The 24462-nt window shown below is 40.1% G+C and overlaps 1 protein-coding gene and 1 long non-coding RNA gene across 16 annotated transcripts in view; one reads left to right on the forward strand and one right to left on the reverse strand.

The window, feature by feature from the left end:
• LOC138761397 (uncharacterized) overlaps positions 1-4655 on the reverse strand; it is a 67957-nt gene extending 63302 nt beyond the window's left edge. Inside the window, exon 1 of one of the 2 annotated variants that reach the window (XR_011356309.1) lies at positions 4212-4655. This is a non-coding gene — a long non-coding RNA (uncharacterized lncRNA). The remainder of the gene's footprint in view (positions 1-4211) is intronic. The other variant, XR_011356308.1, reaches the window with a different exon arrangement.
• Positions 4441-24462, forward strand: part of LOC138761350 (uncharacterized) — a 125219-nt gene continuing 105197 nt past the window's right edge. For 3 of the 14 annotated variants that reach the window (XM_069933374.1, XM_069933384.1, XM_069933329.1), the window contains exon 1: positions 4444-4753. The gene's annotated coding sequence lies outside the window, so the exon portion shown is untranslated. The other 11 variants (XM_069933306.1, XM_069933314.1, XM_069933400.1 and 8 more) reach the window with 8 other exon arrangements.

Below are 24462 nucleotides of genomic sequence, written 5' to 3' on the forward strand. Positions count from 1 at the left end.
ACGGCTCTGTATACGCTTATCTTTGTGAGGTTTTTCAGTTGACTGCTCAAACTACAGGGGAATCACGTTGCTCTCCATTGCAGGCAAAATCTTCGCTAGGATTCTACTAAATAGAATAATACCTCGTGTCGCCGAGAATATTCTCCCAGAATCACAGTGCGGCTTTCGCGCAAACAGAGGAACTACTGACATGGCCTTTGCCCTCAGACAGCTCCAAGAAAAGTGCAGAGAACAAAACAAAGGACTCTACATCACCTTTGTTGACCTCACCAAAGCCTTCGACACCCTGAGCAGGAAAGGGCTTTGGCAAATACTAGAGCGCATCGGATGTCCCCCAAAGTTCCTCAACATGATTATCCAACTGCACGAAAACCAACAAGGTCGGGTCAGATACAGCAATGAGCTCTCTGAACCCTTCTCCATTAACAATGGCGTGAAGCAAGGCTGTGTTCTCGCACCAACCCTCTTTTCAATCTTCTTCAGCATGATGCTGAACCAAGCCATGAAAGACCCCAACAATGAAGACGCTGTTTACATCCGGTACCGCACGGATGGCAGTCTCTTCAATCTGAGGCGCCTGCAAGCTCACACCAAGACACAAGAGAAACTTGTCCGTGAACTACTCTTTGCAGACGATGCCGCTTTAGTTGCCCATTCAGAGCCAGCTCTCCAGCGCTTTACGTCCTGCTTTGCGGAAACTGCCAAAATGTTTGGCCTGGAAGTCAGCCTGAAGAAAACTGAGGTCCTCCATCAGCCAGCTCCCCACCATGACTACCAGCCCCCCCACATCTCCATCGGGCACACAAAACTCAAAACGGTCAACCAGTTTACCTATCTCGGCTGCACCATTTCATCAGATGCAAGGATCGACAATGAGATAGACAACAGACTCGCCCAGGCAAATAGCGCCTTTGGAAGACTACACAAAAGAGTCTGTACCCTATGTTATGATAATAAAAAACACACACAAATGCTGGAGAAACTCAGCAGGTCAAATAGTGCCTTTATGTAGCAAAGGTAAAGATACATCACCAACATTTCGGGCTTGAGCCTTTCATCAAGGTGTGGGGGAACATGAGAGATCTTTACCTTTGCTACATAAAGGCCTTTTTTGACCTGCTGAGTTTCTCCAGCATTTGTGTGTCTTTTCACTTAACCACAGTGTCAACAGAATCCTGTGTTTTACCTCAGGTTATGATAATAAATACCCAACCTGAAAGGGTGACAATATCAGAATTAAGGCAATCTTCAAAGGGTAAATTAATGCTTGAAATAAAAACAAATATGCTGTGATATCTATGGTGAGAAGAATACTTAAAAGTTCAGGTTGATCTTTCATTAGAATGGTTGAAATGTTAAGTCTAATGCTCTCCAGAGATCCTGCCGATTCTATGAGTATCCCCAGCACTTTTTTTAGTTCAAACTTTCAGCACCTGCAAATGTTTGATTTAGAAAAACACCTGAGAAGGAATTGGTTGAAGATTGGGGAAAGGGCAGAGTATGACACTAATTGGACAGCATTGTAAATTGCAAACAAAGGTAAAAAGGGTTTAGAGTTCTCTTTTGACCAGATGCAAATGTATATGCCTTTTACAATTAATTCTATCATATAAAATAGCACAGCAAAATTATTCCTCACAGGATGGAAGTGGAGGCTGGAACAATAGGCGCAGCACAGTTAGCTGTTACAATGCTGTTGCAGCACCAGCAACCGGGCTTTGAATCCAGTGGTGTCTGTAATGAGTTTATACATTCTCCCAGTGTCTGCATGAGTTTCGTCCCACTGTTCAAATGCACCGGGGTGTAGGTAAATTGGTGTAATTGGGCAGCACAGGCTCATGGAGCAAAAGGCAAATGGAGCATGTTTAAATTAAAAATTTAAGAGATTCTAAAGCCCCTTTCACACTGGCACCTTGTCCTAGAAATTAACAGCCAATATAACGGTTAAGGTGCAGTGGGAAAACTCTTTAATCGGCACGCAGGTTTCAAATCATGCTGGAGATGGACTGCCTAGGTAGGCTGTATCATCCCTGGGGTCATCTGATGCCTGCGTGCAGATTACCCAGTATGAAAGGGATATGGACTATCCAGGGACAAAGTAGTGGCGCAATGATGACATTTTTACATGAGTGCAGGAATGTGAAGGAAACAAAAGTATAAACTTTGCTGACTTATATAAAACTTTATAAATTTCTAGAGGACCATGGGAAAAATTGCAGAGAGAGAGAGAGAGAGAGAGAGAACTATGGCAGACCTGCCCTCCCAGAATTCTCCCAGAGAAACCCATCCATGAGTGCTCCATGTATACAGCCCTTTCTCTGCCGCATGGAATTCTGGGAGGGCAGGTCCATCATCGCTCTTTCCCACAGTCTTTATAAATTGTCCGCTATTGCCGCTAGCACTTCCCAAGGACCTTCATAAATTTAGAAAGGTTTATATAAGTCGGCACAACAACAGAGGCTGGAAGGGCCCATACTGTGCTGTACATAATGCCTAATTATGTTATAATTAGGCATGATTAATTTTGTTTAAATACAAGATCATAATAATTGATCAGGATTTAGGGCAGGTCCACCATCACTCAATGCATCACTCAGATGTCACCGGGTGCATAGAATCCCTTATCCCCAGAGATGCTTTGCGATGAATATGAAAGGATGCAGAGAACCAATTAACAGTGGCCTAGTGTGAATGGCAAAAATAGCTTCTTTATCCAATACACTGAACAGCCAATTTACTGGTTAGCCAGTGTGAAAAGGGCAGCAAGCATACAGCAAGAAAAATTGAGCATTACGAGGTAGGGAAGGTTTTTTTTTGTAGGCTTATATAGTGTTAGGTCTGCTTTGTTCGAGAATGAGTGAGTCAGACACCAGACTGAGTCGAAATCAAGGTTCTTTATTACCGGATTGTAACACTTGCAACTAACAGTGTTAGTTGGAGAAGGCGCATTCTAACGATATCAGCAAGTGGTGTTTTTTTTATACCCCAGGACACGCACTTAGTAAATTATCATACCATTAATTTGTCCAATGAATAAGCTGTTGCTACCCTTCTCTGTTAGTCTGCTGCACATCATTCTTGTTATTGCCACACTTATCTTGAGCGTACAAGGTCACACCTGCATCCTGTTACTCCTTAGTACTGGGTGACTCCTTCTCCGGTCCCAACTCATGATATTTTTACCTTACAATAGGTCGGGACATCATGGGCCAAAATGTCTGTACTGTGCTGTAATGTTCTATGATTTATTACCCCCAGCTTATTGGCATCAGGGAAAACAGAGCCTGCAAGGTTTGCAAGTGAATGGAATGTGAGCAATTTGAAATAACTACCAAAATAGACTAATACGAGAACTATACTCCAAATATATACATCTAATAGTGCTGGCGCCTCAAATATTTCATGGTTGTGCTTGTTGGCTCTCATGCTGTGAAAATCACCAGGCTTCACAATATTTCCCAATAGTATAGACATTATACAGAATACTTGAATTTTCTCTAATTCCCAATATATCATTAAAAGAACTGTAAAACACAAATGAAATTATTTCATTCAGTAACAAATTCAAAGGTCAAATTCTGAGGGCAGTTCATGACGAAGCAACACAGTTTCCACAGCTGCAATACTTGTTCACACACAGCCACACTCACCACTAGCCAGGGAACTAAACAGATCTTCGAGTTGAGGCAGAATTCACATGTACCAGGTCTATTGCATTCCATGCTTGTATTGGTGAGGCCAAGTATTGACCAAGCATACGGTTTACAGAGCACCTGCAATAGCCATCCTGAGCTTCCAGTTCCAAGTTATCTTAACTTCCCTTCACATTCCCACACTTACCTATATCCTCGACCTTCTCCACGACCGCATTGAGGCTTCACACAAACTAGAAGAAAAGCCCATCATACAACATTTGGGTCGTCTGCAGGCCAGTAACAATTCCCACTCCAGGTGCCTTTCCCACTCCTACTTTTCCATCTCTGCACCTCCACCCCTTTAGTTCCATTAGTACCTGTCTACCTGAATTTCTTGATTCCCCTTCCCATATTCCCCCTCGTCAGGGTCCATCCACCATTCCCCCCCCCCTATTTATTCCACCTATCACTAACCTGCTCAACACCCCATTCATGCCTCCATCAGCCCATTTCTCACCTTCAACCCCAACCAACCACCCCGCCATACAAAGTCGATCTGATTCTACCTGTCCTCACCCTATATACTCGCAAGTTTCCATCTGGACAACCCTTTACGTCCACAAATGTTGCCGGACTCACTGACTTTCCATTGCAGTGTGTATGTGTTTTCGTGCCGCCGTCATTTCGGCTTCTTCCGAACAACGTCCAACGCACGCGGCGCAGGCACGTGGCGTCACAAGTTTCGCGCGAGGCTCAGGGCAAGCCGCACACTTTCGCGGGCGTGGTCGTTTTGCACGTCAGGCGAAGCGCCGTGACTCCGACTGGGTGGTGGGGCTTGCAGGGGAGAACGCACGCGGCGCCAGCCACCCCGTGACGTCGCCCGCTGCAGGCGAGGCACGGCCATTCTGCCATGACTGTGACGTCCCCGGCTTGCGAGTGAGGCCAGGCGAAGCGCGGTCGTGGCGGTTGCAGGACTGGCTTGGGGTTGTTACGTCTGCTTGAAGCAATAGTGGGCTAATGCTGGAGTTGGTGACGGTAGGGTAGTGTCGCCAAAGGGAAAAAGTCTCCTCGCTGGTGGGTCAGTGACTCAGCCACCTTATCTGTGAGGGTGACCTCAGGTGAGTTCTGATGGCGTGGCGAGGGAAAGCTGCGGGACATCGGCTCTGGTCTGGGAAAGCCCTAACGTTGGCGATCCGAAATTATTTCCATTTGTGAGCTGAGTCACCCCAATGCAGTGATTTTAAGGTGATTTGGACAATAAATGGCATCTGCTTGGGTGTGAGAATGCGAGAGATCGAGTGGGCCCATTTGGTTGGAATCCCTCGCATTTTTCGTACTTTCTCTCGGAAGAAATACTCCAGACCGCCTGTAATTTCACGTGTTGTTTCCATTGGATGGAATTAGTTTTACTGTCAGGTTCAGGGAATAAAAATGTGAACGAACTGAGAGACTGTGGGGTCTGTGTCTATAGGACACTCACAGCTGCTGCACAGGTTGGTTGTCTTGTTAAGGTGTGTGCTGTTTTGCCTTCATTGACTGTGGGATCAAATTTATTTTTTTTTAAATTTGTTAGTCCATTTTAAAATTTAGGCATATAACATAGTAACAGGCCTTTTCAGCACGAGCCCATGCACCCAATGCATTTTTTGAACAATGGAATGAAACCCACTCAGAAATTCCTTACAAACAGCATAGGATTCAACCCCGGTCCCAGGAGCTGAAACTATAACAGCTCCGCTAACTGTGTCGCCCCCTTCATTAACTGAGCAACTAAAGGCCTCAGACCCCACTTGGAATATTCTGTTAAATTTTGAACACCTCACTACAGGAATTCACTACAGGAATGATGTTGCTGTTGAGAGCTTGCAAAAGACATTTACAAGGATGCTTTCTGGATTGGAAAGCATGCCTTGTGAGGATAGGTTGAGTGCATTTGATCTTTTCTCCTTGGAGTGACAGAGGATGAAGGGTGACCTGTTAGAGGTGTATATGATGAGAGATATTAATCATGTGGATGGATGGGGGGGGGGGGTGGAATGTAAGAAAGTGGTGGCTGCATGGGATGCACTTCAGCAGCGGAGATGGACCCAGGTACAATAGGATCTTTTAAGAGTCTATTAGATAAGTACATGGAATTGAAGAAAAATTGAGAGTTACACAGTTGGGAAATTCTTGGCCATTGTTAGAGTTAGCCAGTGATGTGCAGACCTGAAGGGCCTGAACTGAAATGTTTATAAAAAAAGTAATTGAAAATATAAAATTATAATGGTGACCTTGTCAGTGTAAAAGGGAGTTGTTTTCTTTGGAACATAGAAGAATGAGAGGAGACTTAGTGGAGGTCGACATGATTATGAGAAGCATAGATAGGGTAGACAGACAGCACCTGTTTCCCAGGGCAGGAATAGTAAACACTAGAGGACATATGTACAAAGCGATGGTTGAGAAGTTTAGGGGTGACATCAGGGGTAAATTTTTTACGCAGAGTTGTGGGTGCCTGGAATGCCTTGCCAGGGATGGTGGTGGAGGCTGAAACATCAGGGGCATTTAACAGACTCCCTGGACAAGCACATGGACGGGAAAAAATAGAGGGTTACGGGATATGAAGGGTTTAGTATAGTGGTTCTCAACCTTTTTCTTTCCACTCACATTCCACTTTAATTATTCCCTACACCATAGGTGTTCTGTGATTAGTAAGGGATGTTTAAGGTGGTATGTGGGTGGAAAGAAAAAGTTTGAAAACCACTGTTTTAATCATACCTGACTGACTTGTTGTGTTCGGTTTCATAACTCCAAATGAAATGGGCCAATGACAAATATTCTCAAGCAAAATATTCAGTAACAATTGGGTCTATAGCAGTGAATCTCAACCTTCCCTTTCCACACCACCCTGATGTGATTATTCCCTTACTAATCACAGAGTGCATAGCATAGGGATTACTTAAAGTGATATGTGAGTGGAAAGAAAAAGATTGAGAACCACTGGTTTAGTACTTTTTAAAAGGAATATATGGGTTGGCACAACATTGAGGGCTGAAGGGCCTTGTGCTGTGCTGTAGTGCTCTATGTTCTAAAATTTGGTGGTTATAATTTCAAAAAGTGAATTAGGCAAGACTTGAGGGGGGGTTGTGAATTTACATTAGTGAGAACTGGTGCAAAAATGTCTGCTGGAAAGAACTTCTTAGCAGCGATAGAGTACCTCCTGGTGAAATGCAGACCCTTCTACCTACCCAGGAAATTCTCGGCATGGTGATTGCTACAGTTTATGCTCCACCTTTGGCTAATGAGGGTGAAGTCACAAAGGAGCTTTATGGTGCCATCTGTGAAGCCCCAGACTTGATTGTAGCAGGTAACTTCAACCACATCAAACTGGAAACAATCTTACCACGGTTTCAACAGCATGTCATCTTCACCACCAGAGGAGGTGGATCGAGTGTACACCAACATTCCTGGTACGAAGAAGGCTGCCCCTTGCCACCACCTTGGATCATATATCCATCCTGCTAATGCTGGCCTACAGATCACTGGCTAAACAAACTAAGCCAGTTCTCAGGGAGAGAGGGGATGGCTGGGGTGATGGTGGTGGTGTGGGGGTGTAGGAGCACAGCAACACTCCAGGACTGCTTTGAGACCACAGATTTGAGGTTTTTCAGGGAGGTGGCCATCTACAACAGTCATGTAAACATTGAAGAGTACATGAGCTCAATGACTGGCTACATCAGCATGTATTGAAGATGTCACTGAGATCAAATGCTTCACATCAGGGCTAACCAAAACCCATAGTTGGATGCAAAGGTTTGAACACTTCTCAGAGCTTGTGATGCTGCCTTCAGGCCAGGTGACAATATAGTTCTAAGGTCAGCCAGGACTGAACCTTCCCGTGAAAACCAAAAGGCAATGTGTAGGTACACACAGAAGATCCATAGACAGCTACGCAACACCCCCAGCGACACGAGGCACATGTAGAAAAGGATCAAGATCATAACAGATCACAAAACAACTTTGCGAGTCAAAGACAATGCACCTCCCTTCCAAACAGACTGAACATCTTCTATGTATGGTTTGATGAGAAGAACAGGCTGACACTGAAGACAGCTCCGTGTCCCTGATGATCGGGCCCCCTACATAGCTATGGTCGAGGTGAGGAAAACTCTATCCAAGGTAAACCCATACAAGGTTGCAGGACCAGGCCACATGCCTGGCCATGTACTAAGGGACTACACAGGCCGACTGACAGAGGTCCTTACAGAGATTTTCAACACCTCACTGCCCCAGTCCATTGTCCCCAGGGGTTTCCAGACAGCCATCATCATCCCGGTACCAAAGAATGCTCTATGACTATTGCCCGTGGTACTGACTTCCATCATTATGTAGTGCTTCAAGCTTATGGTGATGGAACGTATCAAAGTGCAACTCCCAGATACACTGGACCTATTTTACTGATAGACAAAACCATTTAACTGATGATCCTGTAGCCTTGTCCCTCCATTCTGTCCTGACACACCTGGAGAATGATGCCTCATACACCAGACTGCTGTTCATTGACTTCAGCTGAGCATTTAGTACAATCATTCCCCAGAAGCTAGTGGAGAAGTTGTCCTTGCTAGGACTCAACACCCCTCTCTGTAATTGGATTCTGGATTTTCCAATGGAAAAACCACAGTGTTACTGGGTTGGCAGATTGAGCACTGGAGCACCTCAGGGATGTGTGTTCAGCCTACTCTGTTCTCACTGTTAACCCAGAATTACAACTCCCAGATCCAACTCAACAATGTCATCAAGTTTGCAGATGATACAACAGTAGTTAGCCTCATCAGCAACAACGATAAGTCATGCTACAGAGAAGTGGTGGAAAATTTTGTGATATGATGCAAGAATAACAAGCTGTCTCTCAATGTGGACAAGACAAAGGAGATGATCATGGACTTATGGAGGACCAGAAGCAACCATCCTCCACTACATGTTAATAACTGTAGTGGAGAGAGCACTAAGTTCCTCGGGAGACCACTTAACAAGTGACCTACCTTTGACACTTAGCATCTCCTCACTTGTCTGGAAGGCACAACAGCGACTGCACTTCCTGAGATGATTGAGGCTGACAAGGCTACTGGCTACCATCCTGTCAACGATCCAGAGGAGCTGCATCACATTATGATGAGGAGTGGGCAGAACATTGGATCAGAGGTCAATCCACATGACCATAAGAGTGCAGAGAGGATCACTGGATTCTCCCACTCCCACCTTGACCTCATCAACAAGATCTACTGAGATCATTGTTTGAAGAAGATGGCCAAAATTGTTGCAGACCCCTATCACCCTGGACAGCACTTTTCAGCCACTCCCAATGGAAAAGAGATATGAGAGTAGCAGAGCCAGAACTACCAGGTTGAGAAATTGGCAGTGTAACTACTGAATGAACTGCTCATAATAACCTTCCAAAACTCTAGTATTTATTAAGCAAAATAGTCTCACACACACACACACACACACACACACACACACACACACTGTGACTGAGGTATATGTATATACATGTTTATGTATACAGTACAACTCCGATTATCCGAGATGGTCAGGACCGGACATATTTTGGATCACTAAATTTTTTAGATAATTGGTCTTTTTAAAAAAAAAACGCTCAGTAGCAACAGCAAATCACTTATATCATCGTTGAAACAACAACAAACAACAATAGAAGGCTTTTTAAGGATTAAGATAATGTTTAATTCTCACCAAAAAAATGCTGGCTGCTGCCTATCCCTGACACATCGACAGTGCCACCCCCTATTAACAGCATATCACCACCAAGGTCACTGCTCCTGCTCAGGAGTCTGAGCAGGAGCATAGCTTGGGGGGTGGGGAGCATGGATGTGACTGCACCCCCTGCCTTTTCAGCCTAGCAGCACCCACAGCCCTCCTGCACCGCATATTTTTGAACTGTGAGACCATGGCATCTGGGTTTCCAAATCCCGACTCTGAATTCTCCCCTTGGCCTGCTGCACACCAGGGAGTCTGATGTGCAGTGGTAGGCTGAGGGGAGGGTTTGGAAACAGCGTCGGGAGCTCCGGTGTGCCAAGGAGGGAGGGAATGCCACTGAGCCCGAGGTCCCCCTCCTGCCCAGGAGGTCGCTCTCCTTGATGACGATGGGACAAGGGATTCTTCCAACTGCTTGCGGCTGCTAGACAGTGGCATGCAGTTTGAGAGGGAGAGTTGGATGGAAAAGTGAATAAGGAAAGGTAAATAAGAAATGGAAAGAGAGAGGGGAGGGAGTTACCTTAAGCAAGAACAATAGTCATTATTGTTTCATGTTGGGTGAATTTCTTTTCAACCTGTGCGGTTAGTTCGGTTCCGAAAAACTTTCAGATAAATTAGGATTTCTGATTGTTTTGGATATTCTCATTTATCCAAAAAATATTCAAGGACGAATAGACATCACTTCTGGGTCCAAAAAAATTTCAGATAATTGGAGTTGTACTGTATATATGTGTGTGCAGGTAGGCACCGCTTAATGTCCATTCGGGCAACATCTGACTGCAAATTCGTCCGTGGTCCTATAATGCATAAGGTTATTATAGAGTTCAGAAATCCCAATTGGAGAATGGGATGTAGTGGACGTAACCAGATTTACACACTTCCCACATGCAACGAATGTATCATATCTTTCGTATACAAAGGCTTATGTATGTAGATACTGTGCTTTCTTCATATCATGGCTCCCAAATGCAGCAAAAACATTGTTAGTGATAGCAGCAAGCGGCAAAGGAGAATATCAATTTGGAAGTGAAACAAAAGGTTAAACAAAAATATGGAAAAAGTGAATGCAATTGCTTGTGATTTAGATATGTCGCACTCAACAATTACTATGTTCCTCAAAAACAAACAAAAATTCTCCATGCTATTAAAGGTTCGGCTCTACTGAAAGCTACAAGGCTAACAAAAATGCGAGAGGAACACAAAATTGTGTTCCTTTCAGCACGTTAACGATCACTGCTAAAGCATAAAAGAAAAATTAGGACCAGACTATGATATCAAGTTTAGTGTCATCTCCGGGTGGTTCAGGCTCTTCAAACAACATTTTTCGTGGCATAATGTGAAAGTGCGTGGTGAGTCTGAGGGTGCTGATGGGAAGGCAGCAGAAGAATTTGATGAAACCTTAGATAAACTAATTGTAGAGGGAGGTTATTTTCCCCAGCAATTTTTAAATCTGGACAAAACCTTCTTATTCTGGAAGTGAATGTCTGAAAGGACCTTCATCGATAAGGAGGCCAAGTCAGTGCCAGGATTTTAAAGAGTGATGGTGTTGTTAGGAGGCAATGTTGCTGGCTACGAGTTAAAGCCATTTCTTACTGGTTTATTACAAGAACAATAAAATGTCCTGGATGACACAAATACTGTTTCAGGATGCCCTTCTCAATTGCTATGCCAATGAAATGGAGAATTACTGCTTGGAAGAATGTATGTTAATTGTAGACATTAATTGTAGCGCAAGGACATTCACCTTTCATTGGTGACCTCCACCTCAACATCAAAGAGATGTTCCTCCCACCAAACATCTCTTTAATCCAGCCAATGGACCAATACAGCATTTTCCACTGCATAAAGAACCTTGTTTGGGCTTGAGATGGTGTGAACAAAGAGTACATGAATGGCATTTGGAATAATATACTGAAGCAGTATGTGTATGACTTGGGATTTGAAAAAGATGATGAGATTGCAAGGAGTAATAGAGCTGTTGTCAACATGGTAAACAACAACCTGAACCTAGACATAGATGATGAGGACATTGTAGAACTCCTAGAGTTGGTATCTGAGGAACTAATAAATGAAGAGTTGCTGGAGCTCGAGCAAGGGTGAATTGTTGAAGAGAAAAGGGAAAAATAAACTGCAGAAGGAGAAGAAGAACAAGTGCAGAAGTTGTTCACTGTTAAGAGCTTAGCCAAATTCTTTGCAGACATTAACAGCTTACTGAAAAGATGGACCCAAACACTGAACGCTTTTCCCAGATGGTGAGGAATGCTCATGCAATGTTTGCTGCATATAAAGAAATTTATGAAGAAAAGAAAAAGCCAACTAGTCAAACAACACTGAACGTATTCCTGAAGAAGCCAACACCTCTTCAAGAAGAGCCACAGCCAGGCTGTTCAGGCACTACAGAGTGACAGTTCATCATTGGAGATTATTCAACCTGAAAGTCTTCCAATGGAACACTATGAGGAAGTTAAGAACAGTGATGTGGATGATCCTGATCCTCTTTGTTAAATTGTATCTGATGTAGGTGAAGAAAGTGTTTACATAAAAGTTTAAAAAGTGAAAAATATTAAACAGTTTAATTTAAAGTTCATTCGATATTGTATATAGCTTTGCTAAGTATATACAGTAATATGGTGTTCATACAACGTCAACAGCACATAAAGCCAATTTTACAGACCGTATTATGGATATTAAGCTGCGCATACCTGTATAAGTGTGTGAGATGGATAGAAAGATATGAGAGAGAACTAGATAAGTGCTTGTCTGTATGTGTTTTGTATCTGGTTGTGTATTTACACGTTTTGCACCAAGGACTGGAGAACATTAGTTCATTAGGTCGTACTTGAACTTTATAATCTCTTTCAGTCTCTTGCATGTATACTTTTTGCAATGCCTATAATTGAGTCTTTTTAGTTGTAAGTAAATTCTGAAGGTTTCAAAAGCCTTGCAATAAAATTCTGTAACCATGCCTCCTAATGCTAAGATTCTGAAAAATACATAACTATTAACACTGTAGCAGAGATCATTTCTGAAGTTTCAAAAATCTTATTTTTAATTTAAGGCTTGCACAAAGCAATCTCTTTTGCAGACATTTTACAAAGTTGGAGATACCTCATGGTTCGTGTGGCAAATTATGGTGATCTTATCTCGTCTCTTAACTGTACAATTTAAACAATTTATTCTAAGAAACAGGAGCATCTTTATTGCAAAAGTCTTGTCAATCTTACTAACCACAGTAAGATCAGGCAACATCGCTATAGTAGTCAATTAGATACATAATGGTGCTCATCTCCAGTTTGCAAAAGAGCAGCGCGATTTGTTAAATAAGTTATTCAGGCAGAAAGTGATTGTTTTAAAGCAAAATTGTTCTTCATTTCATCATGTTTACAGCACTTGCATATGTACTGTCTCTTCATGTGCTAAAATATTCCTGAAGTGTTTATTAGAGACATAATCAGACAAATATGAATGCCAAACCAAAGATGATTGTAGAGTTGATCAAAATGTTGATCATAGACATACATTTTAGGGAGGGTTATTAAGTTTTGAAAGAAAGAAGAATTGTGAGCAGTTCTCAGCCTGACTTCCTGGGACAAATGAAACAAGCATGATGAGTGAAAGTCACATGACTACAGAATACTGAGATGCCTTGGGGATATTTAAACATGAGGGTAATAAATTAACTTGGAAGCATTGCTTTAACCCATGGAGCAGCTAAGGTATTGTAAATAAGTGAACATTGAAATGTGTAAGGGTGTGGCATAGAAAGAGAAATGTTATCAGCAGCAGGTGATGCAGGTTGTCTTTATATGCTCAGGTTTCAACACTATCATCTCCTCAGTACTGGTCAGTAAGCTTCAAAACCTGCGTCTCTGTACCTCCCTCTGCAATTGGATCCTTGACTTCTTTATCAGAGGACCACTGTCATTGCGGATCAATAACAACATCTCATTGACAATCAACACAGTACTGGTCAGTAAGCTTCAAAACCTGGGCCTCTGTACCTCCCTCTGCAATTGGATCCTTGACTTCTTTATCAGAGGACCACTGTCATTGCGGATCAATAACAACATCTCATTGACAATCAATATTAACAACATCTCATTGACAATCAACACAGGCACATCTCAAGGATGCATGCTTAGCCCTCTGCTATACTCTCTCTACACTCATGACTGTGTGGCTAGGCAAAATTAAAATGCTATCTCCAAATCTGATAACTCCACAGTTGGTGGCAGAATCACAGATGACAATAGCGAAGCTTACAGGAGTGCTAATTGAGTGGTGTCACAACAACAACCTTGCACTCGATGTCAGTAAAACTAAGGAATTGATTGTGAACTTCAGGAGAATACAAACGTGTCCTTATTGCGTGATCAGCAAATGAGAGGGTAGGAAACTTCTGATTCCTGGGTTTCAACATTTCTGAAGACTTATGAAGACCATGATGTTGATGCAATCATCAAGAAACTACGCCAGCGGCTATATTTCATTCGGAATTTGAGGCGGTTTGTTATGTCACCAAAGACTTGCAAATTTCTACATATGTACTGTGGAGAGCATTCTGACTCTCTGGTATGGAGGTACCAATGCATAGAGCACGAACTGGCCACAGAGAGTTGTAAACTCAGCCAGTGCCACCAAAGGCACTCCATTACGGACATCTATGGAAGGCAGTGCTTCAAGAAAGCAGCTTCTGTCATCAAGGGCCCTCACCACCTAGGCCATGCTCAAACCCTAGACCAGAGGAGCAATTGGGCTTCATATATCCAGAATGTGGTTGCGTCTTTCGTTTGCGCTCTGGCATGTCCAACCATTGATGTACCCACGTTGTCACAGGTGATGATGAAGGTGGGTTCTTGTGCAAGATTTGCCCTATGGCATTCCAGACCAAGGCGGGACTTGGGCAACATATGAGGAGGCAATACCCAGTGGAGCATAATATTCATAGGCTGGATGAACTGCCTATTTGCTGGGGTCATTGGGCAGAGCAGAAAGATCTAGCTCTACGGAGGGAAGCAGTTGAGAATTGATTGGTAGATCTGGGCCTAGGTGGGCTCTCTAAGATACTGGTAGCCGTGCATCCAGGAAGATCTGCGGACACGATTAAGAAACAGTTGAAACTTCTTGGCTGGATCCCTTCAGCACATCAAGATAATCTGTTGGGGCGGTCTCCCCTGAAGTGGGAGAAGAGGAGGCCGTCATGGAACCTGAATCGTCTGAGGCTATGGAGGACTGGGGTTGGAGGAGAGTTCTGTTGGGTGCGGCAGCTCATCAGCTGCTTGACTGTTTGGAAGATCTTTATGGTGCTGGCGAACTCTGGGTACTGGTAGAGTCCCTTAGGACAGGAGGGGTCTCGATTGTGGAAACCATCGTACGCCTGGACGAATACGTCTGGCTCCACTTTCCTGTTAGGTGGCGGCCTATGAACCTCATAGTGGACTGGCAAGGAGTGGAAGACGAACGGCATGTGCAGTACGCACAAACAGAAGTTGTACCCTGCTACCATCAGGAAAGAGGTACAGTACTTCCAAAATGATTCCAACATCCAACTTATTTTCTCTTCCCCTGCCTTTTCAAAGGCTCATTCTTTCTTTGGTACCCTGGTTCATTCTTGCATCTCCACTCTAGCAGTCCCATTATAACCTCTTTCTTTGATCTCCTCTCCTATCCCAGCAAAGCTTGAGGAATAGTATCTTTGTATGCAATACAGCATTGCTTTCTTGTCTTACCATTGAATCTGACAATTTCAAATAATCAAAGATTTTTATTCTTGTTTCAATTTTTTTTCTCTCTCCTGGTAATTTCAAATGACATTTCATCTCCAGAACTTACAATTCTCACAGATGTACGCTGTTTGTTAGACTTGCACAACCTCTTTTTACCAACACCATTACTGCTTCCTGTCTCTCATGGCCCGACCCTAAAATAAACCTTCCTTTTTGTTCTGTCTGGCCTTTCCCTTTTCTTTCTTGTGCTAAAATTCTTAGCATTTCAAACTTTTGATTATTGGTCATTGACTGAAATATCATCTATGATTTTCTCCCTATACAGATACTACCTGGCGTTATTTGCAGCATGTTCTTCTTTGTTTTATGATGTCTGTGTTGTATCCCTATGAGAATGGCAGCCATCCATTTCTTTGTCTTTATTCCATTTCTCATGAATTATAATCTGAAAATTGATAGTCATGAGGGGGGGGGGGCACCCGTATTGACATAATGGCATGTTGCCTCCTTAAGTTTATTTGTCACAAAATAATTAGAAATAGATCAGCTTGCTGGAGAAACTCAGCAGGTCATTCAGTATTCATGAAAGTAAAGAGTGACCAATGTTTAAATCAGATGCTCTTTACTGACCACAGTCTCAACATTCCACACCATCATCCCCTTAAAACTGGTCAGAAAACTCCAAGACTCAATACCCCACTGTGTATTTGGATTCTGGATTTCCTCACCTCTAGCCCACAATCTGAGGACTGGTAAGAACATCCCTCCAGTCTCCATCAGTGCCAGAGTACCACTTACTCCCCTGCTGTACTTGCTTTACACCAATGACTGTGTAGCTCAGTACGACAATAACACTGTCTACAAATTTGTGGATGGTAGCACTTTAGTGGGTTGTATGAAAAGGGACAATAAGTTATCATACAGGAGGGAGATTGGAAATTTGGATGAATGATGTACTAACAACAACCTCAGAATCAATATCACCAAAACCAAGAAATTGTAGACTTTAGGAAGGGAAAACCAGAGGTATACTATCCAGTGATCATAGGAAATCTGAGAGGGTAAACTATCTCAGAGGAACTTTCCTGGACCCAACACACACATGTCAATGTGAAGAAAGCACATCATTCTACTTCCTTGGCAGTTTGGAGAAGTTTGGTATGACATCAAAAACCTGGGCAAACTTAGTAGAATGTGTCTTGACTGGCTGTATCACAGACTGATATGGAGGCACTAATTCCTCTGAGCAGAAAGCCCTGTAAAAGGTAGTGGACTCAGTCCAGTACATCACAGGAAAAAAACCTCCCCACCATCAAGGAAAATCTACATGGAGTACTCTGGTTGGAGAGCAGCAGCAATCATTAAGGATCTACATGCTCTGTTCTAGCTGCTGCCATGGGGGGAAAAGCTATAGATGCTACAAGACTTGTACTACCTGGTTTAGGAACAGTTGCGATCCCTCCACCATCAGACTCCGAAACAACAAATTCAATCAGGACTCTTACTTTGGACATTATTTATTACTAAATATTTATTTTCTGTATTGCAAAGTTTGTTTACATTTCTTTCATTGTTTACTTTTCTCTTTTGTATGCATTTTTTCATGAGTACAGTTTTTTTTCCACTACCAATGAATAGAAATTCTGCTTGGCCTGCAGGTAAAAGAATCTCAGGGTTGTATGTGATGTCATGTATGTACTGTACTCTGAATATAAATCTGAACTTTGAACTTTTCGAGCTTCGATCTTTCTTCGAGCAAAGACAGTGCTTCTACAAACAGACTAACAGGCTATCTAACATTCCTACTGCCATATAAAGAACAAAATTTTCAGATTATGGGATTACAATGAAAAGGAAGATCAATTAGTACCAAGCAAGAGCAGCATGATAGCACTGCTTTGCTTTCATTCAGGAGTCTGATGACTGCAGGGAAGCAACTGCCTTTGACCCCTTTGGTGCATGGTTTCACATATTTAACCCTTCACCCTGAAGGGAGGAGGAGAAAGTGAATGTGTCTGGAGTGTGGTGGATATTGTTGGCTACATTTTGTAAGTAGTGAGAGTTGTAGATGGAATCCATGGAGGGGAAGGAAATTTGTCTTGTGTTCTGAGCTTCATTCACTATCTTCTGTAACTGCTTCTGATTTTGAGCAAAGCAGCACCCAAACCATGCTGTAATGTATCCAGGAAGTATACTTCTTATTTCCACTTTGGTTGTCTATCTGTTGTGTTTGAGGGTGGGGGGGGGGGGGGCAAGGGGAGGGAGAAAGGGGAAGGAGTGTTGGGCTTGGACTCGATAGAGAATTCAAATAGGCAAGATTAGGATAAGCTGTAATTGACACAGATGTGCAAAAACTTGATGATGTGTAAACTTTTGAGTTCAATTTTGAAAATTAAATAAAATATTTTTTTTTAACACCTGTAATAGTTGATGACGAACAAATGGGACATGCTGAACTTCTTTAGTCTTCCAAGAAGGTAGAGTTATAGATGCGTGTTCTGGATAATCGCATTAACCTGCTTGTCCCAGGTTAGGTCAATGGCGATATTTATTCCCAAGAACTTGAAGATGCAACTCTTTTGATTTCAATCTATGGACTTTGCCCCCTCACCTAAAGTCAATGATCCTCTGCTTCCCCTTATTAAGAGAGGGAGAGGTTGTTATTTTATCATTATGCCATTAGACTTTCAATCTCTTTCCTAAATTCTGTAACATTGTTATTTGATACTCAGGTTCCATTGACAAATTTGAAGATGGAAAGGGAGCATCATGTGATGTTGTGAGCAACACCACGCACCCTACTGACTCACGAGGGATTTACTAAAAAAAGTGCATATTAAGAAAAGTTAGTTAGAAAAATTATTTTAAAGTTACTTTAAATTGTTTATCAGAAAGAAAAAGGGTGTCGCTGAAGAAAAAAAGCTGTAAAGACTACGCCAAAAGAAAAACGGGACGAGAGAAAGGAGAGAGAACTCGGGCCTACCTTGTCATAGAAGAAGGCTGCTGAAGTTTGATCCAGATTCGCTGGAGAGGGCCCTAGTGAAGGACTATCCTCCAGAGTTGCCTTTGCAGCTCCCCGTAAAGATGACGCCGCTGGAAAAATCAAAACTGCATCATGCATGCGTGAGGATTTGTGCATGCACACTGCAGAAGAAATAGTTCAGAAAAAAACTTCACAACTTTTAAAGGGCTATAGACAACACTTTCCAAGTTCTAATATTTCCCAATTTCAAAATGTGCCACCTTCAAGGAAACGTGAGCGACAATATTTCAAATTACTATCTTATTAATCCAATAAATCAAACTTTGTAGGTTTAAGATGTTGATAAAATGGATTAACATTTTGCATAACTTAGTATTGAGATTTTCATAATGATGAATAAACAAAGCATACTGTATAATAATATATTTCACTTTAAACAGACATAAGCCAAAATTAAGATGATTAAGACAAATTCAAAAAGTATCTCGAGTTTGCATCTTCTGCAAAATTCTTCAAAGAATGAGATGCAAACGATCCGTATGCCCAGATATTATGACATATGATGTCATAGTAACTATGATAATAAACAACAATTTCTTAAAGGGATAGGCACAAAATTAGCTAAGAAGTAAAAAAGAGGTTTTAACCTTTACAAGGACCACTCTGGTGTCTCTACCTCTGAGCAAGACGGGGACACTTCTAATGTGGAAGAAGATTCTGATAACTGGAAGTGAAGAAGAAGAGACAATCTCTGAAGAAGGAAGATGTAAAGGCAAGAAAAAGACAATAAAATTGAAACTAAAATTAATGAACTTTCTGATGCACTGGAAAGTAATTTTAAAGTTTTAACTACAGAATAAAAGCAAGTTAGAACTGATTTGACTAAATTGATAAATAATGTTTCACAAAGAGTTGATAAAGTGGAAGAGAAAATTCAAGATGTACATGAAGAAGTACAATGTATTGAAGAAAGGACAAATGTTAATGAAAATTCAATGACTGCTTTGATTTCTATGAATGAAAAATTACTTGAGAAAGTTGACATCTTAGAAAACTACAGTAGAAGGAATAATTTTTTTTCCTAGAATGAATGCCAAAAATGTTTGGCAAAGATAATTTTGAAGGTAAGATTCTGATTGAGAGAACTCAGACAAAAACCAGGTCCTAATCAGAGACCTCGTTCTATTTTGATCAGATTTTTAAACTATCAAGATAGAAGATACTTGGTTTAGCAATGAAAAAAGCTAAAGAATATGGACCTTTGAATTATGAAGGAGATAATATTTTAAATCCAGATCTGAGTCAAACTCTTCTGAAGAAAAGAGTTTAACCTGATTAAGAAGGTTTTATGTGATAAAAGTTTTAAATTTGCTCTTCATTTTCCAGCTACTTTGAAAATATTTTTTGCCAGATCAGCAGAATGTTTTTTTTTTACAAATCATCTTCAGGTTGAAGAATATGCAAATGGTTTGTCTAAAACTCAAGTAACAATAGATGATGATTTGCTGAAATAAATTGCTGATGTATTAAAAGGGGGTTTATTTCCCCTTTTTTCTTTCTTTTGATGGTTGAAGAGACTTTGTATGGGGAAGTATTGTTGTACAGGAAAAAATTTTCCTGGGGGTCGGGGGATATGTTTGTTGATTTCAGACGGCTTCATGTGTTTTCGCAGTTTGACCATGACCTGTAAAATGGAGAGTGGTAATGCTAGTATCTCTAGGATTTTGGGGTGGTTTTGTTTTATTTTTTTTCTTTTTGTATAATGTGCTTGCTTTGAATAATTTTGATGTTTTTGGATTGCAGACATTGACACTTAGGAGCAAATTTGTGGGAATCTTCTGGATAGGAATGATCAATAGAATTTAAAAAAAATGTATAGACACAGATAAAACAGTTACGATTTTGAGTTTTAATATTGTATTAAGAAATTGGGAATAGATATTACCTTTTTACAGGAGACTCATTTAACTGAAAATGAACATTTGAAATTGAAAAGAGATTGGGTAGGTCAGGTAGTTTCTTTGTATATTTAATTCTAAAGCTAGAGGAGTAGCAATTTTATTTAAGAAAAATTTACCCAGTTAAAATTAAAAATGTAATTACAGATCCGGCGGGAAGATACGTAATGGTAAATTGTCAGATATTTTCTGAGGAATGTACTTTGTTAAACATATACGCACATAATACAAATGATCAGAAATTTATGCAAGATATTTTTTGAATTTAGTAGATGTACATGAAAATGTTTTAGTAGGTGGCAATTTTAATTTTTGTTTGGAAACTTTGTTGGGTGAATCATATTTAAAAGGACAAATTATAAGTTACACTTCAAAACTTAAAAAGGAATATATGAATGATATAAATAAATTAGAAAAGGAAATAACAATATTGTTAAAAAAAATTCAAAAAACATCTTGTGAGAGTAAATATAGGATTTGGTTAATAAGAAATTACAATATAATACATTGTTAACATATACAACATAGAAAATGATATTACGATCTAAGCAGAAATGTTATTCACAAAGTTTTAGCTTGGCAATTAAATGCGGAACAATCCTCTAGAACAATTAATGCAATATAGCAGAATAATAATGAAGTGACATTTAAACCACAAAAAATAAATGATGTATTTAAGGAATTTAATGAAAAGTTATATCATCTGAATCATTACATGATGAGAAGGCTATAGATGAATATTTGTCACAAATGGTATTACCAAGTTTACCTGAAGTAGGTAAAGATGACATAGATAGTCCTTTTACTTAGCAAGAGGTTCATGATGCACTTAATTGTTTACAAAATAATAAATCTCCAGGACAAGACAGGTTCCCGGTTGAGTTTCATAAAAAAATTTAAAGACTCATTGATTCCTTTATTTATGAAGGTAATAGAATAAGCCTTTAAACTCAGTTTTCTTCCAGAAATGTTTTTCACAGCGATAATCACTGTTATTGCTGAAAAAAATAGATATCCATTAAAACCAACTTCGTATAGATTCATATTGTTATTAAATGTTGTTTATAAAATTATAGCAAAAGTTTTAGTGAATAGGATTGATGATTATCTTCCTGAATTGATAAATATGGACCAGACTGGTTTTGTTAAAAATAGACAAACTTAGGAAAATACAGTAAGGTTATTGAATATAATTCATTTAGCAGAAAATAAAATGTATTTGAATGTAATAATAGTGTAAGATGCAGAAAAAGCCTTTGATAGGTTAGAATGAGACTTTTTATTTCAGGTTTTGGTTTGAATTTTATAAATTGGATTAAGGCATGATATAGAAATCCTATAGCTAAGGTAATAACAAATGGACAGATGTCTCAATCTTTTAATTTAACCAGATCCAGTAGACAAGGATGTCCTTTAACATCAGCTTTGTTTCCTTTAGCTATAGAACTATTTGCATAAAAGATTCGAGATGACCGAAAGTTGAAAGGGGTTGTAATAAACCAGACTGAACATAAAATTAGTTTATTTGCTGACAATGTGTTAGATTATTTAACTCAACCACAATTATCATTACTAAGACTTTATAGTTAGTTGTTAGAATATGGGAAAGTTTCAGCGTATAAAATAAACTGGGATAAAACTGAGGTAATGGAATTGGTACAAGAAGACTATTCACAATGTTGACAAGAAGTTCAATTTAAATGGACAAATAAGATTAAATACTTGAGTATTCACAATAATTTGAAAAATTTATATAAATTAAATTGTATCCCAATATTTAAGAAGGTAGATGAATATTTAAAGAAATGGATAAATTTGCCTATTACATTATTTGGAAGAGTTAATTGTATTAAAATGAATATTTTTATTTCAAACTCTACCTATTTCTATACTTCAAAACTTTTTTGTAGATTTAAATAAACAAGTTAGGAAATTTCTTTGGAAAGGAAAAATGGTAAGAAAGTCATTAGAAAAGTTAACATGGAAATACAAACATGGACTACAACTTTGTAATTTTAAGAATTATTATAAGGAAATACAATTAAGATTTTCAGTTTCCTTGTTTATAAAAACTAAATCATCTTGGGTGGAAATTGAATTAAATAAAATGGAGAGACTATACCAGAAGAGTTTATAAATGAGAACTGAAATTAATAACAATGGATGAAGATACTCCAATATTAAAACATTTGCTTAATATTTGAAATAAAGTTAAGTTAGAAATTGATGGAAACCTTCTTTCTTTAAAAATGGCACTAATTAATCCACTATTAATTTTTTCAAAAGATATTTTTTTTTAAAATATTTGGAACAATAAAGGAATTTCAAAATTGGGAGATTGTAATGATAATGATTGGTGTCTTTTGACCAATTAAAAATTAAATAGGATATTCCTCATAATAGATTATTTTGGTATTTTCAATTAAGAGCATATTTAAGAAAGAATTTAGGATCTGATATGATTTTTAAAAAATCTTACAAATTTGAAACAAATTATAGTGGATGGAATGACTAAAAAAAATTTATTTCAATAGCATATTTGTTGTTATAAGAGCAAACACCTAAAGTAGGTTTGTTTAATTCAAAAGAAAGATGGGAACAATGTGACCCCAAAACCCAGCAGCAATAGATATTCACCAAGACAAATGGTTACTTAAACAAAAGTTGCTTTTAATTATCTTTAAACATGAAAACAGGATCACACTTTAACTTTTCTCTATTGACTCACTTAACCTACTTAACCCCCCCTTCTAATTCTAAGTGAACTTGTATGTAATGTGTGTGTAAGTAACATAAAAGCACGGAAACAGGCCATTAGGCCCTTCTAGTCCGCACCGAACCAAACACCCCTTTCTAGTCCCACCTCCCTGCACAATGCCCATAACCCTCCATCTTCTTCTCATCCATATACCTGTCCAACCTTTTCTTAAATAATACAATTGACTCCGCCGCCACTATTTCTCCCGGAAGATCATTCCACACGGCTACCACTCTCTGAGTAAAGAAGTTCCCCCTCATGTTACCTCTAAACCTCTGCCCCTTAATTCTTAACTCATGTCCTCTTGTTTTAATCTTTCCTCCTCTTAACGGAAATAGTCTATCCACATCCACTCTGTCTATCCCTTTCATAATCTTAAATACTTCTATCAAATCCCCTCTCAACCTTCTACGCTCCAAAGAATAAAGACCTAATCTGTCCAATCTCTCCCTATACTCTAGATGCTTAAACCCAGGTAACATTCTGGTAAACCTTCTCTGCACTCTCTCCACTCTGTTTATATCCTTCCTATAATTAGGCGACCAGAACTGCACACAGAACTCCAAATTAGGCTGCACCAACGTCTTATACAATCTCAACATCACCTCCCAACTCCTATATTCCATGCAATGATTGATAAAGGCCAGCATACTAAAAGCCTTCTTCACCACCCTATTCACGTGAGTTTCTACCTTCAGGGAACGATGTACCGTTACTCCTAAATCTTTCTGCTCTTCTGTATTCATCAATGCTCTCCCATTTACCACGTATGTCCTATTCTGATTCTTCTTACCAAAATGAAGCACCTCACACTTATCAGCATTAAATTCCATCTGCCATTTTTCAGCCCACTTTTCTAAGCAGCCCAAATCCCTCTGCAATCCTAGAAAACCTTCTTCATTATCCACTATTCCACCTATCTTAGTATCGTCTGCATATTTACTAATCCAATTCACCACCCCATCATCTAGATCATTAATGTATATAACGAACAACTATGGGCCCAATACAGATCCTTGAGGCACACCACTGGTCACCGGCCTCCAACCTGACAGACAATTATCCACTACCACTCTCTGGCCTCTCCCTTTCAGCCAATGTTCAATCCATTTGACTATCTCAAAATTTATACCTAAAGACTGCACCTTCCTAACTAACCTTCCATGTGGTACCTTATCGAAGGCCTTACTGAAGTCCATATAGACAACATCCACTGTGCTACCCTCATCCATATTCCTAGTCACCTCTTCAAAAAATTCAATCAGATTGGTCAAACATGACCTTCCTCCCACAAATCCATGTTGAATGCTCCTGATCAGACCCTGTCTATCCAGATGTTTATAAGTACTATCTCTAAGAATTTTCTCCATTAATTTACCTATCACAGACGTCAAACTTACAGGCCGATAGTTGCCAGGCTTCCTCCTTGAACCCTTTTTAAATAACGGAACCACATGCGCAATGCACCAATCCTCCAGCACTATCCCCATATCTAATGACATTTGGAAAATTACCGCCAGAGCCTCTGCTATTTCCTCCTTCACTTCTCTCAATGTCCTGGGGAAGATCTCGTCTGGTCCCGGAGACTTATCCACCTTTATATTCTTCAAAAGCCCTAAAACTACACCTTTTGTAATCTCTATATTCCCCA

Source organism: Narcine bancroftii, chromosome 1 (genome assembly GCF_036971445.1).
Source record: "Narcine bancroftii isolate sNarBan1 chromosome 1, sNarBan1.hap1, whole genome shotgun sequence".
Taxonomy (NCBI): Eukaryota; Metazoa; Chordata; class Chondrichthyes; order Torpediniformes; family Narcinidae; genus Narcine; species Narcine bancroftii.